At 41.9% G+C, this 12,640-nt stretch overlaps 2 long non-coding RNA genes across 3 annotated transcripts in view; both read left to right on the forward strand.

Moving 5' to 3' along the window:
• Nucleotides 1–12,640, forward strand: part of LOC134945201 (uncharacterized) — a 102,468-nt gene that overhangs the window by 51,862 nt on the left and 37,966 nt on the right. Inside the window, exon 2 of one of the 2 annotated variants that reach the window (XR_010182070.1) lies at nt 11,884–12,059. The exons of the other annotated variant lie outside the window; for it this stretch is intronic. This is a non-coding gene — a long non-coding RNA (uncharacterized LOC134945201). The remainder of the gene's footprint in view (nt 1–11,883; nt 12,060–12,640) is intronic. 2 annotated transcript variants of the gene reach the window in all.
• On the forward strand, nt 643–6,336 carry LOC134945200 (uncharacterized). Its single transcript, XR_010182068.1, has 3 exons — nt 643–777; nt 3,998–4,070; nt 5,731–6,336. It is a non-coding gene; the product is annotated as an uncharacterized LOC134945200 (long non-coding RNA).

Raw genomic sequence — 12,640 nt, forward strand, 5'->3', positions numbered from 1 at the left:
ATAGAGGCATATTAATGAAAGGATTTGCCCTTATATTCTTAACCCTCGATGTGATGGCCTCTTAGACGTCTGGAGTGTGAACTTTTAGCCACAAGGTACATGCACACACAAGCAGTAGAAATTCACACTGTTTTATTGAATGTTTAACATTGGTATAACAAGAGAACACATAAGGGTGTAACTGATAAGTGTAAAAGGGCTCATTGGCTTAGGGGTAGGTGCCTGGGTGGGGTATGTAGGGGTGGTTAATACTTGACATAACATAATTGGATATAGCAGTTGCTAGGCAGATGTTATATACGTTGCATCAGACGGAACTTAACAAAGGATCTTTTAGTAACACACAGAAGTAGAGAAAGCAGGTTTCATCTAGTATAGAGCTGACCTTGGATGCCAGACCCACACAAGCCTGGTATCTGTATGAGAGACAAAGGCATCTAACACAGGGCAGCACGCATCCATTGCAAACACATAAGAGTTCATAAAGCATGTTTTAACCCTTCACTAGGGAAATAGAAATATTCACTTTTACACTGTAACTATTATAAGGAAATTGATCATATAAAAAGTAATATGTACAAAGACAGAAGAGGTAACCCTTCAATCCCCTCTTAGAATCATGATTATTATATGACATGATTCTTGAGTGAGGCTCCTTTCTTGTTTCTCCAGTTCTTGAGATATTGGACATAATCGTCGGGTCCCTCACTATCAGAGGAGGTGACAGGACTGGTGGTTATATCATAATACATCAGGGCCTTATCAATGCCTTTGGAGGTAAGTTTCTTTCCACAGGGAATTATACAATAAACTATAATGCCTAAAAGAATTAAAGTTATGAGTATAAATATGCTTATTTGCACAAGAGCCTGTTTCCAATTTTCAAACCACCCAAAATATTGGCTCCATGGGTTATCAATACCTGAATTTTTCTTAAGTTCTATGGATAAGGTTTCTAACTTGTTTATGGCTAAAGTAACCTTACCATTGGGACCAGTGTTGTCAGGAATATATGTACAACAGCCTTCCACCTTACTAATGTAAACACATGTACCGCCTTTTTCTGCTAGGATCATGTCAAGGGCCATTCTATTTTGAAATGTCATTTGGGAAGTGGCTTCTAGCTGTTCAGCTATACCTTTAAGAGCATCTTTGGTATCATTAACAAATCTTTGTTGATTATAATATATATAATTAATCCAGGCTACGTTTTTATTTACAGTTACTATAGGGAACAATGACTCAAAACCCGCAGCCACCTCATCTCTAGCTTTGAACTCATTTGGAACACCTCTTGGGACCCCTATAGCATCAATGTATACGTGGGGGTCAAAGCTACCTCCTGGGAGTGCTCTTTTCTTTCGATTAACAGGAGTATTAGAGGGAGGAGTGGGGTCATCGGTGATCATTAAAAAGGCTGAAAAAAAAACAATTTTCTTGTTCTAGGGGTATATTAAGGGGCACTGTACCTAGGTGGGGCCTAGATTTGCCACAGACATAACAGTTGCTTTTATTGTGTTTGTTAGCACTATACTTCATCCATTCTAACCAAAAATTAATGGACAATCTTTGAAGTAAGTTCAGATGTTGACCATATCTGTTTCTGGCAGCTGATGGGCGATATCCCCAATCTGTTCCTGTATTCCACCCCACAGCTTCCCAGGAATTACAATTAGATCCATAATATCTAATGTCATAGTACCATTCGTCAGTAACACAAATATATACTGTCTCAGACATTCCTGATTTCCTTTTCTGCTGTATGAAATGTTTGTTGTCAGCAAGTTTAGGGAACATGAAATAATCAAGGATATATGTGGCTACGTGTGTGTTGGAGGAATTGTACCACAAGGTGGGGATCCCATTTGTTTGTGTGATGTCGACTTCACATATTGTGAGGTGAATAAGGGCCAGTAGGGCTATCGAGATAGTCCCCAGGATAAAGATAGGGGACAGGTTCCTCATCTTCTTCTGTTCTTCTTTCTTCGCTAGGTGGGAGGTCAGGGCTGTCTGCCCCGGTTCGTACCTCACTGGAATCACTTGCTTCCCTCTCTAGGTCTGGTCTAGGAACCTTTTTTTACTCGGGATGCATGGGTCCAGGTAGGACTTTCCTCTGTCAGGACTGCTGTCCGGGTAACTGCTACGACCTCTGTCTCTGGACCATAGGTGAAGTCTCCTGGGCTCTTGTTCCTGGGGAGCACCTTCACCACGACTCTGTCTCCGACTTTAAAGGGGTGTGTAGGTTCCTGTGGATTCAAAAGGGTTTTTACAAACAACCTCATGTTCAATTTCATTCAGTTTTGTTATCAGGGACCTGACATACTCTTCTCTGATGAGTTCTAGATCTCCTTCCTGTATTACTAGTGGTTTCTTAGCCCAGGGTGTAGGAAAAGGCCTGCCCATTAGTATTTCAAAGGGTGAGTATCCTAGAGTTTTCTGTGGGGTATTCAAGATGCTGGTGTTTAGCTTTATTAGGGTTGTTCCTGAGGCAAGTGATGCATCTGCTAACATACTGGTCCACAAGTGATTTGGCATTAGTAACATAAAAATCATTGGTTAGTAGGAGGAGTGTTGTGGCTTCACCACGGTGACCAACACCACGGCACTGGGCAACGAGCAAAGGGGCACTGGACTGGGGTATACAGGGTTTCCCCTCTTTGCAGATTAATCCTGATTTAGGATTTTTTCTGCAGAATTGGGTAAGTCCAGTCGGAGAGATCAGTATTAGTCGCAGCAGCTTGAAGTTGAGTGAGCAGATGGACGTTGTAAAGGGAGGGACATGCTCTAGTGAGTGCAATGAGTTCTGCAGCTTGCGCGGACTGATAAGGTATTGGTAGGGTTTCCAACACAGTATCAGGGAGGGTGACAATGGCATAGCCAGCCTGGTATGTATTGTCATTGGGCCTACTACATGAGCCGTCAACAAAAACTACGTCTGCGCCTGGTATGGGAACGGGAGACATGTCAAGTCTGGGAGAAGTTTCAGCTTCAATAGAAGCAGCACAGTCATGTAGGTCGGGTGGTTCATCCTCGGGACCTTTCAAGCCTAAAAGGGCATTGAGAATGGGTGCAGGGCCAGAAGAACTAGCAGTGTATTTAATGGTAAGGGTGGGGTTACTCAAAAGGAGTACTTCATATCCACTAAGGCGTTGTGCTGACATGTGCTGTGTGTAAGCCTTTAAGTATTGCCAGGACATCATGTGTGGTGTGGAGTACTGTGATGTGGCCTAAAGTGAGGGTAGTGGCCATTTCTGCAACCATTGCACAGGCTGCCAAAGCCCTGAGGCAGGCAGGCATACCTTGCACAGACACTGGCATGACTTTGGGAAAAAAATGCCACGGGGCGCAACTTCCCTCCATGAAACTGTGTGAGCACCCCCGCCATGGTTTTACAATTGTCCCTTGCATATAGATGGAAAGGTAGCACATAACTGGGGAGGCCAAGTGCCGGACTTTTTATCAACATACATTTTAAACTTTCATATGCAGTTAACATTTCTTGTGACCATTGTACAGTTTTAGGTTTGTCCTTCAGTGTGGCTTGTCTCAAAATGTTATCATAATAAGAGCAATCAGATATCCACTGTCTGCAGTAATTTACCATACCCAGGAAGGACAGTAGTTCCCTCTGGGTAGTTGGGGTGACCAGGCCCAATACAGACTGTATGCGTTGTGGACTGACTTTCCTCTCTCCCTGAGTGAGCACAAAACCTAAGTAATCAACATGCTTTTTACACCATTGCATTTTTATTTTGGACACCTTGTGTCCACATTCACAAAGCCAGTTTAGTAATGAAACACCATCCTCTCGGCAGGCCTCCTCAGTTTTACTACAGAGCAGCAGATCATCTGCATACTGTAGCAGGACTGAACCATGGTGAGGTTGCCAGGGCCTCAATGTGGCCTGGAGACAACAGGTGCGTCAATAATCTGCACCAGGTAAGTTGTTTACCCTCAAAAGAAAAGGCAAAAAGTAATTGTGTCTGTGAATCTACAGGTATGCTGAAAAAAAGGCATTCTTCAAATCAATTACAGAGAAGAACTAGCATCTGCAGGGATTGCAGAAATGAGTGAGTTTACATCTGGAACAATTGGTGCAATTGGGACAATTGGCTGATTGATCGCTCTGAGATTCTGTACAAATCTTATACTACCATCAGCTTTGGCAACAGGGTTCACAGGAGTACAGTATGGTGATACAATATGTCTGAGAATACCCTGTTGTAAGAATTGCTGTATCATGGGGCGGGGACCTTCTATCTTTTCTGGTGAGAGGGGATACTGCATAGGTCAGAACACAAAACACTGGTTGTTGCACCGCTGTCCACTAAAAAGGGAATTTTACTTCCATTTATAATAAGTGGCAGCAGAGGTGAATCTTTACTATGACGGGAGAGTTGAATAAAGGCTGGGATGCCCTCCTCCGGGCCCCGTCAGTGCGCGAGGTCTTTGGAATGTTCCCTGACTGCGGGGTTGGTTCTGTCTGTCAAAGCGTCTGGGGTTCTGATAGTTATGAGTGGGCGCAGGTTTCTGTTTACAAGCTACAGCGACAGGCAAAAAGCACAGGCTTTAAAGACTTCCTTCATATGTGTATAGCTGCGTCCTTTGCAAGCTTTGCGCAAATAAGATATACAGCCATCGAGGGTAATAGTGGGCTTGGGACAGTGTTTTACTATTATCTAAACTCTGGGTTATTGGTGCTAGGGATAGAGCTAGTGGACGCACCCTCCAGCAGTGGAGCTGGAGGCAATCCCATCTAGTGTGAAAGGGTTACTGCTGCCAAGAGATTTGTGTCTCTGAGCGCAGGATACATTGGAATGCAAAGGGGGGAGGCGAGAGGGATCTCTCTGCAGCCTCGCTTCTGTGCTGTTGGGAACTGACATTTTTTCTTAAATCTCCATATAGAAAAGGTAATTACTGCCTTCCCGTAGGAATGGGTCCTGTCCTGCTTTCTCTGTCCATCCCGCTAAATTATCCACCCATGGGTTAACTAAATAATACTCTGAGGTAGAGTTACGGGCAACATACATCTTGCATGTCTCACCAGGGAGGGGCGGGGGATATGCAGTTCTTTACTCTGACTAGAGCCCATTGTCAGACAGTAATATAAATCAACAGTACAACTTTTAAAAGAAAATTATCTAAAATATACAACACTCTACTTATACATGCATCAGCTTAACCAGTTAATTAGTCATTGACAATATCACAATATTATCTGTATAGTGAGAACATGAAATCTTTTGACGGGTACGCTTACCTTCGTACAAGATGTCAGAAAAATACAGCGTTTTAAACAGGAAGCAAGAAAAGTGTTTGAGTGAAGATATCTGGCAGACGAAAACTTACCAGCCGTCTGGACCAAATATAAGAACTTATCTCACTACAACATACAAAAATATATAGGCGATCAAATCGGGGTATTCTCTACGTTACGTATAGACTCCCAGGTCTATTTTTAAGTATCCCAGATACTAACGTCTTTGGAGAAGTGCGCTTGGACCCCTGGTCCCTTCTCAGACGAATCTTTAAGTCCCAGACATTAAAGATTCTATGGTATCCCTGATACCTGTTTTATGCTTTTACATAAAACTTCGTAATATTAAGTCCCGGACTTAAATATTACCTTGTCACGTGTTCCCGGAACACTGACACGGATTCAGCTTCAGTGTATGACCGCAATCCTGTATGGCAAAGACAGACAATAAATTCTCTATTTTTACCATCCAGGGACGATCACTGAATCGCGGACGTAGCCCCCAGCTGAAAGGATTTGCCCTTATATTCTTAACCCTCGATGTGATGGCCTCTTAGACGTCTGGAGTGTGAACTTTTAGCCACAAGGTACATGCACACACAAGCAGTAGAAATTCACACTGTTTTATTGAATGTTTAACATTGGTATAACAAGAGAACACATAAGGGTGTAACTGATAAGTGTAAAAGGGCTCATTGGCTTAGGGGTAGGTGCCTGGGTGGGGTATGTAGGGGTGGTTAATACTTGACATAACATAATTGGATATAGCAGTTGCTAGGCAGATGTTATATACGTTGCATCAGACGGAACTTAACAAAGGATCTTTTAGTAACACACAGAAGTAGAGAAAGCAGGTTTCATCTAGTATAGAGCTGACCTTGGATGCCAGACCCACACAAGCCTGGTATCTGTATGAGAGACAAAGGCATCTAACACAGGGCAGCACGCATCCATTGCAAACACATAAGAGTTCATAAAGCATGTTTTAACCCTTCACTAGGGAAATAGAAATATTCACTTTTACACTGTAACTATTATAAGGAAATTGATCATATAAAAAGTAATATGTACAAAGACAGAAGAGGTAACCCTTCAATTAACAACAATGATGGCCTATAAAATGTGTTTATTGATAAATGCACAACAGTACACATTCTAATAAACTTTAAAATGAATATAAGCATATAGCCATAGATGGAGGAGGGGATAATTGTCAGGTTGTGAATTATATGCCTTTTAATTGAATCTGATTTTGTTACTGTAATGCATAGGCCACACACAGAAAAGAAACAAAAAACATTTTGCAGAGAATAAGATAGGACATCACAATAAGTACAAAGTAGAGCTCAAAAGAAAAAAAAAGGTGACACTATGTATAATCTATATAATAAAATCAAGTACTGATAAACACTATGTCATCACGTTGTTATGCGCCCATGCACAATGAGCCTAACGTGGACATTATGCACAGTAAGGGGGCTATTCAATTGTTTGAAAAGTCAGTTGGGTGTCTGTTTTTTTCTATCTAATAGACAGGAAAAAACAGACACCCAACTGACTTTTCAAACATTTGAATCCCCCCCTAAGTTTTGTTAAAAAATGTTTCACACACTGGGGCTAATTCTGAATCAGATGGATCTCTGTGCACGGATGCAAATGGTGAGCGTCTGCATACAGCACATGCACAGATTAAAATTTACACATTTGTTGGTATCTCCATCCTATTTGAAATCAGATGGAACTTGGACGCATCTGGCTTACCAGTATATTAGGCATTTCAGGGTGGTAAATGGCCAGCAACAATCCAAGAACAAGGATGAGTTATGTGTATGGATAGGGGAGTCCTATATGTGACTGATCTCACAGATCAATGGGCGGCACAGATAGCAGACGTATGAATCCCTACATTGGTCCTATGAGTTATCACATTAGCATAAGAGAGTAAAAAAATCAGGCTTCCAAGGTAGCTACCATCTACAGCAGCATTGCATGTTATTCAGAATCTTACCCATTCTGAGCAAACCAGCCATTGCTTCCTCCCTAAACAAATGCAAAATTAGGACACCAACTCTATATAAGGTTTAAAAACTTAATCCAGGCACTCACGCCATGCAACATGCGGACCAGTGCAGTAACATGCACAGTGCAAGCTGCAGCCAGTGTCTGGTTGGCATGACAACTAGAAGAGCTGAAGACAGGACGGCAGAGGAGAAGGTACTGATGTCTAAAAAATAGAGGAGCAAGAAATGGTGGGCAGAGGGGCAGGAATAAAACAGAGACATAGATCTAAATGGGTCAAAACAGCGAGAGAGAAAAACAGAGCAAGACAGAGGGGTGGAGAAGAGAGAGAGGAGGCAAGAGAGACAGAAAAGAAAGAACAAGGGAAAAAGAGCAGAGAAAGGGGAGGGGTGTCAGAGTGAGGAAGAGAAATATAGGAGGGAGGAGAGGTACAGTATGCAGAAGAAAAAGATGGAGTAAGGGGGAGAAAAAAAGGGTGGGTGCTGAAGTACTTAGTGCTATGGAATAGAGTACTATGGGGGTATTCAATTAGCTGTGATAATTTTGGCGCTATTGAATTCACGCCCCCCCCCCACCACCACCACCACCCCCCTGTCCCCAGCGTATTCAATTGCGGGTTGTTCTAGGGCATTTTTGCCATTGCCGTTTTACTGTTTTTGGGCGAAAAGCTATTTGCGAATAATGCCTCAAATTCGGTGATATACATGTTTTTTGCTCCTGCCGTTTTTTTGCCTAGGCAAAGAAATTACTCTAATTGAATACCCCCCTATAATTGATATGAAATCGAGTACTATAAATATAGATCCAACCATTCAGACGGCCTGCAGAACTTTTCTAATAAATTTATCACCTGTTTATATTGTTTTAATATTAAGTGATATCTTGGTGTTGTTTTTCCCTATTTGTCTCTACACACATAGGGGGTCATTCCGAGTTGTTCGCTCGTTATTTATTTCTCGCAACGGAGCGATTAGTCGCTAATGCGCATGCGCAATGTCCTCAGTGCGACTGTGTCAAGTAAATTTGCTATGCAGTTAGGAATTTTACTCACAGCATTACGAGGTTTTTTCTTCGTTCTGGTGATCGGAGTGTGATTGACAGGAAGTGGGTGTTTCTGGGCGGAAACAGGCCGTTTTATGGGAGTGTGTGAAAAAACGCTACAGTTTCTGGGAAAAACGCAGGAGTGGCTGGAGAAACGGAGGAGTGTCTGGGCGAACGCTGGGTGTGTTTGTGACGTCAAACCAGGAACGACAAGCACTGAACTGATCGCAGATGCCGAGTAAGTCTGGAGCTACTCAGAAACTGCTAAGAAGTGTCTATTTGCAATTCTGCTAATCTTTCGTTCGCAATTTTGATAAGCTAAGATTCACTCCCAGTAGGCGGCGGCTTAGCGTGTGCAAAGCTGCTAAAAGCAGCTTGCGAGCGAACAACTCGGAATGACCCCCATAATCAGCTGGCAGCAAAGTTATGGTCATCTGCTAAGGAATAAGTGTCGTCTGTGAAGGCAGTCATGATCAGCACCACCAGCATTTACACCTACCCCATGCTAGAGGGAGAAGCTCAGTCTGAACTGGTCTCCTCGGTGCAGGAACATGCCTCAGAACAGAGCCGGCCATAGGCATAGGCAAACTAGGCAATTGCCTAGGGCATTTGATGTGCCTAGGGGCATCAGCAGCTTCTGCTGACTAAAATGATATGCAGCATGCCTATATTCTGTGTGTAGCATTTCATATGCAGATACAGCCACAGTCTCACACAGTATATAAGCATGCTGCATGTCATTTTAATCAGCAGAAGCTGCTTGTGCATCCTAGCGACATATCAATGCAAATAAGATGCATTTTAATAAAACAAAAATGTGCCGGACGTCAGCATTGAGGCAAGATTTATGAGGACACATCTGTATCCAAGCAGAGGCAGAGGTCACAGTGTTAGTGGCAGTGTGAGTGCTGTGTGCATGTGAGTGGGTTGGTTGTGCAGTAGTGTTCGGAATATGTGTAAGGAGCATTATGTGTGTCATGTAAAAATGCATTAATAATGTGCAACATATGTGTAAGGGGCACTGTGTGTGTCATTATGTGTAAAAGGGCATTAATAATGTGCGGCATATGTGTAACAGGGTACTACTGTATGTGTGTCATTATGTGTATGGGGCACTAATAATGTGCAGCAAATGTGTAGGTGGCACTATGTGTGTCATTATGTGTATAAGGGCATTAATGTGTGGCATGTGTATGGGACATTATGTGTAAAAGGGCATTAATAAAGGTTGTCATAACGTGTAAGACGCATTATGTTTATAAGGACATTAATGATGTGTCTCATATATGTAAGGGGCATTACTGTGTGGAATTATGTGTATAAATGCATTACTAATATGTGGCATTATGTGTATAAGGTGCTCTACTATGTGGCGTTGCGTATAGAAAGATCATTACTGTGTCATCTAATGTGAATAAAGAGCAATATGGTGTGGTGTAATGTAAATAAGGAGCAATTCAGTGTGATGTAATGTGAATAAGGAGCTCTACTGTGAGGAGTAACGTTTATAAGGTAAAGTGATACTACTGTGGGATGTAATGTGAATTATCTACACTATCGCATGATCAAATATGCAGTACTGTGTGGCGTAATTTGAATTGGGGGTACTATTGTGTGGCCATGCCCCTTGCCAGCAAAATCACACCCCTTTTTGGGCTGTGCGCCAAATGTGCGAACTGTTCCTATTTAAAATATAGGGGGTACAAACACCAAAATAAGGACTGTCACTGTTATGGGTGAGGGTTGATGGTGCTGGGAAAGAGGTGCAAGGTCAGAGGCCGAACCAGTGGTGGTGCTAGGGGGCACCAGCCAAAATCTTGCCTAGGGCATCATATTGGTTAGGGCCGGCTCTGCCTCAGAATAACAATTAACGGGCAACATGCCCACAACACATCCACAAAATGGTTTCTTTGAGTGCATTCACATTGTTGCTGCTAAGTTGCCACCCAGAAATACCAATTCAGTGAGCTCAGAAAAATGCCTGGGATACGAATGAACTGTAAGTAAAGATGTGTCTGCAGCCCACAATGCATGCTCAGCTTGCTAAGAATCGCTAGATGTGGCCGCATTCATACTCAGGGCTACCATCACAAATTGTGGAACTGACAAAACAGGCTAAAATAAATAAATAAATAAATTAAAATAAAAAAAGTATATAAAAAATGTTGTAAAAATAAATATATATAAAATAAATAATAAAATTCCTATGCACATATGGAGCAACACCATATTATGCCCCTTACACTATATGAAGTCCCCACAGTTATGCCCCTGTCACCGTATTATGCCCCAAACAGTAATGCCCCTGACAACATATTATGCCACCATTAATGCCCTTGTCACCATAATATGCCCACACAGTAATTATGCTAGTACCTGCACATTATCAGGGGTTCTGCTCGTTGTCAGGGGATTCCCCCCAGGCCACTGCTGTGGGATAGCCTTCTCTAGTATCTTTAATAACTGTCTCCTCTGAGGCAGTGGACATTTTGAGAGGGACATTTTCAATAAAACGCTGCATACAGGGGTGGACAGATGGGGAGAGATGGCGGTGAGCAGTGGCAAGAGCGGCCTGGGCTCTCCCCTCTCTGTCATAGAGGCCAGGCCCGGTACAGCTGTGCCCCCAGTACCCACCTGATGGCGGCCCTGTACATACTGTATTTGTATGCAGCTCAGAATCAAGCCTTAAATACATGGGCTGGTTCTTAATTTAAACCATCCTACTGGTACACTGAGTATACTCACAGGGATTAATACCAATAGGGTGCTTGAGCTTAATTGTATTCCAGTTTGCTTGTTTGTAGGCCATTTTATTAACCTATGATTATGCGGAGCTTTGCAAAATACTGAAAGATCTATACACTTGGGAGAATTACCAAAATTGTCTGCCGACAGTATGTTTGATCAATATCTCCTACCTTTGGAACTTGGAAGAGAACTCCATTTACTGTATATTAGAACATAATTGTCCTATTGATTTATTTTTAATATGTTTCATTTCTTAAATTGGGAAGTCGAAAGATTGATCTTATATAAAGATTGATTATATGTATGTATGTATAGTGTCTCCAATATCTGTTCAGATTATTTGGGACATGTAACCTTTTAATGAGAAAAATATGGAGAAGTTGCCTATAGCAACCAGCTTATAACCATCATTTATCTAGCACCAGTCTTTAAATGAAAGTTAGAAGATGATAAGTTGTTTTGTTTTTCCCTTTAGAAGGGTTGATACTTCTCTCCATGTGTAAGATTATTTTTCGTTTATGACTATGATTAAATACAGTTATATCTACCTTATACAATTTTGATGGACAGGTGAAAGTTCTTCTAGAGGTCTGCTTATTTTGTTTAATATATTACTTATTAGCCAGTACAAAGGTTCCTTTATATTATTGACAGAGAGGATCTGAACATCATAGGTCTGACAGGGATTTCACTTATAGAATTCTCATGTAGTATAATGAAGTACGTAACATTCTGTGATGCAGAGCTTTTGATGCCAATGCCTGGCCACTTTCTGTCTAATCCTTTCATCTTTTGTAAGAATTGTCTCTGTGTCTCAGTATCCAGGTGTTTGAGTCACTATGCATTGACATTAACCTTGTGAAACGAGTCAGACATCAATGGAAGAAGGAGCAATTCCAGTGTTTCAACACGAATTGCGTATCATGAAAGCAGTAATAGAGATCAAACAAAAAGCAATACAAAGCGTGTATTTCAAGCTTTTAAAAGCGCAAAGGTAATATATATATTTATTAATACAGTTATCAAATCTAGGTGTCGAATATCAAATAACCTTAGAAGGTCACATGTTACATGGCAAATCATTAGATCAAGGCCATCTAACTGTTGCAATGTAGGGGGGTTAAATGATATCTGTCATCTGCAATAATGGGCCTCATTAATAGGACCCAAGGGCCAGCCAGGGGTGTGAGAAGAGGGGAGGGCTGGGTACTTATTACTGGGGCTTATGTGGCGGGATGCCTCCCCCACTGCAATGCACACATAATCAAGCAGGGGTACCACTGCACAGTATTTAGCCACACACCCACACTGGCAAAGGAACACGTAGGATGTCTAAAAAGCCCAGCTAAACTATACAAACCATGCTGTGAAGCAATCGGTGCAAAAGCTTGTTTTGTTTTTGCATGCCTGCAGGGAATGTACCTGATTATTTTGCAGGTTGCAGACAAATACTGGGCAGCATTATACTTACATAGTAATATTGTTTTATAGAGTTAAGCTAGGATGTGACTTCCTCCCAAATCTAAATCATTTCACACATTTCAGTTTGTCCTTATATCCATACTTGCCTACTCT

Source organism: Pseudophryne corroboree, chromosome 7 (assembly GCF_028390025.1).
Source record: "Pseudophryne corroboree isolate aPseCor3 chromosome 7, aPseCor3.hap2, whole genome shotgun sequence".
Taxonomy (NCBI): domain Eukaryota; kingdom Metazoa; phylum Chordata; class Amphibia; order Anura; family Myobatrachidae; genus Pseudophryne; species Pseudophryne corroboree.